Raw genomic sequence first — 3,530 nt, 5'->3', positions numbered from 1 at the left:
AGAAACACTAATTATCAGATTAAAACACCAAAGAATGTAGAAAGAAAGAACCTTCCATAGAGAATCAATAACCAATACCCAAATTCTCACTTCAACAAACCGATTAACAGAGATTATATACCAACAACCCATAGATTACCGATGGTTTGTAATGCACCTTCTACGCTCACTGAGGAATTGTTTTCCTCAAGCTTCCCTAAATCCATGGTACAACAGGTCATATAACAAACACATTAAGGAAAATATAGCTTTCCACTAAGAGAGAACAACACATAAACAAAAAATTCATTATTCCTTATCCTTCATACTTATGCATAACCCAGGAAATGTTTTCTTATCACATTCAATAATCGAAAATATGTCGAATTCACAATCAATTACTAATATGGAAAGTAACGAATACACAAATCTAAACAGTGGCAACAAGAAAACTAAAACCCACGAACCATTAACAGAATAACAACCTAATTCAAAAATTCAAAAATTCAATCTAATCACATTCAAATAAATATTTGGGGGGGGGGGGGGGGCTGGGTCAATAAATATTGCAGTTTTTCCTGTTTATGATGTGTCATTGTCTATTTTAGATTTTAAAAGAGGGTTTTTAGAAGGACCAGCAACATTGAATCTAGGACAAAAAGATTTGAAGTATGTGCCTGTAGAGAAGAAATTTACAGCTTTAGATCATCGTATGAAGACAATATCAACAAATGACACTGTCATAACTGTAGAGGGTCCCATCAAGGGTTTGTTCTATCTATAATAGATAAAATCTTAATTCTACACTAATTAGCCTAATTATTAGATTTTTTTTTTGAAAAAGGTAAAAAAATTATATTAATTGCTCAACACCAAACAACATTACAGACCCTAAGGCCAACAAAACAAGAGAAAAAAGCAGGAACACCACACCCCATACACCCAGTAAACAGGCAAAGCACCCCAACTACAACCAATACAAGGCATTGAACCACTCAATTTTCTTTCTGCTTGTTTGAGCAGGCATTACTTGAGTAATTCTATGATAAATGTCTCTACATAAGTTCTGAATCAGCTTCTCAGGCTTCATAATGCTCTTATCCCAGACTGCCTTATTCCTTTGACACTAGATGCAATACAAGAGCCCTGCATAACAACTCTAAAACACTTGTCTCTAAAACCTTCTCTTAATATCCAGCAGCTTCTGATTGCAATCTTCCAAAGAAGAAAAGCTAATATTCTGACCAATTCTTGACATCAATGCAACACTTTCTAGTATATTGACAGTTGAAAAAAAGATGCTCAACAGTTTCAGCACTGTTTTCACTTAAAGGGCATTTATCATCAGTGATTACCCCAATCTTAGCAAGGTGAGCTCTAACTCTGATTTTCTTCCACATAATCATCCAGCAGATGAAACGATGTCTAGGAATATTCAATCTATTCTAGACCCAACTACTCCAATCCACATCTGCATATTGAAGCTTCAACCATTTATAACCACTAGCAATAGAGTAGCCTTTAGCATTAGCCACCCATCTATCACCACTATACCCAGTCTTCATGATATCCTTTATTTTCAAAACATGCTTCCAATTCCAGCTAGCATTTTGAGGGCACTGGAATCGCTTCCAAGTTTTACCCTTCAAATAAAGCCCATTAACCCATCTAAGCCAGAGACTATCCTGTTTATGAGCTATATTCCAGATATTCAGATTAAAACACCAAAGAATGCAGAAAGAAAGAACCTTGCATAGAGAATCAATAACCAATACCCAAATTCTCACTTCAACAAACCGATTAACATAGATTATATACCAACAACCCATAAATTACCATTAAAAATGAACGAATTAGGGATAGATTGATCGATTTTGGTAAAGAACTCGAAGAACAATAGAATTAATCAACATGCCATATCAGGTTTCTTAATTCTCTCTATAAACAAAAATATTACAAAAAAATTCGGCAATCAGGTATTAATAGTCAATGATGAACTAAATTTATTACTAATTGCATGTATTACTCGTTTCAATTGAAGAACATATTTTTTTAGATTTATTATTCGTTTAGACATACAAAGGATAATCGAACCATATAAATGCCAAAAATGAATCAAATACAAATTGCATGTAGAAAAAAATAAAGCAAATTAGAATTCACATGAACAATTCAAGAATTTAAACAATTAAATGCCTAGAAATCAATTCAAGAAGAAGAAAAAACAGCTGAAGGACTTCTTACCTCACAATCTAAAATAGTTGGAATTTTTGGCAAATATATCCCAAATTATCTAAGAATTGTTCTTTAGTAGTTAGGTTTAGAGATCTTCACTTGTTGTTAAGGGGAAGATTGATGGATGAGAGGAGAGAGGGCTTGAGTTTGAAATGATGGAAAGAGGTGAATGACGGGGAGGAGAGGAGAGGAGAGGAGAGAGAGAAAGGGAGTGAGGGACTAATGAGAGAGAAAGGCTATTAGGTGAAACCCTAAAAAGCCAAGTACTGGGCTCCTCACATCAGTTGTGCCAAGTTTGGCCATTTGTATCAAGCACAATACAACTGTTACGTGTAATATAGTATTCGTAACGGGCAAAATAGTGTCCGTTACGGATACATATTTATTCGTAACGGGCACTAATTTGTCCGTTAAAAATACATACGTATTCGTAACAGACACTATTTTGCCCGTTACGAATAAATAAGTATTCGTAACGAACACTATTTTTCCCGTTGCGAATATCTTAATTGTAACGGGCAAAGCTTTGCCCGTTACAAATAGCCTGTTACGAATGAGATTTTTTCCACTAGTGTGTTTACCTCTATTTCATTCGATAGTTTTGTTTTGAATTATCATAACAATTAGATGTATGCCTTCTTCAGGAGGTCATATATACTACAAAATGATGATCAATAATTAATAACATTATCCAAACATAATTTCATGGCAAAACTTGATATCATCATATATATTTCATTTTCCAGTATCATATGAATTAAGAAATTAAAATAATTACATATATTGCTCATGGCTCTTATGGACCATAAAAATATTATTCTCACTCCATGGTATCTCAAATTTATTCTTTAATTAGACATCTCATGTTTTATATGAGAGTTCACCAATGAATACATAGACTTGTTAGATTTCACATACTCAAACTTCAGGTTGAAATATCGATGATGTAGTCATATTGACTTTTCATGAGTTTGATAATAATTGCAATATTCAAGATATAAAAAATGTAGGGCTAGATATTTAAATACGTGGTATATAAGTTCTTTGGGAACTCTTCTTACATGAATCATAATAGCTATTATTAAAACGGCGTCATCAATAATTTCATCACTAGTGTAAGCCCAATGGAATGTAAATATTTCTTTGTAAGTTCCCATCAATGTTGTATGTACACCTTACTATACATTGGACAGACATTCACACATACCACAATAATTATGTAGAAACTAGCGAGTGCATGCAATATGAGATATAGGAATCATGATAAGATATTGAACAAAATATACAATGAGTAATGCATCTAACAACTTCCTTAA

At 33.3% G+C, this 3,530-nt stretch overlaps 1 long non-coding RNA gene across 1 annotated transcript; it reads right to left on the bottom strand.

Moving 5' to 3' along the window:
- Nucleotides 1-642: 642 nt before the first annotated feature.
- LOC145585987 (uncharacterized) lies at nt 643-2,478 on the bottom strand. Its single transcript, XR_014100770.1, has 2 exons — nt 2,224-2,478; nt 643-1,675 (listed from the first exon to the last, which is right to left on the bottom strand). It is a non-coding gene; the product is annotated as an uncharacterized LOC145585987 (long non-coding RNA).
- Between the last annotated feature and the right edge of the window lie 1,052 nt (nt 2,479-3,530).

Source organism: Chenopodium album, chromosome 2 (genome assembly GCF_948465745.1).
Source record: "Chenopodium album chromosome 2, dcCheAlbu1.1, whole genome shotgun sequence".
Lineage (NCBI taxonomy): Eukaryota > Viridiplantae > Streptophyta > Magnoliopsida > Caryophyllales > Amaranthaceae > Chenopodium > Chenopodium album.
The sequence above is the reverse complement of the archived record's forward strand: the minus strand, read 5'-3'. Positions and strand labels throughout refer to the sequence as shown.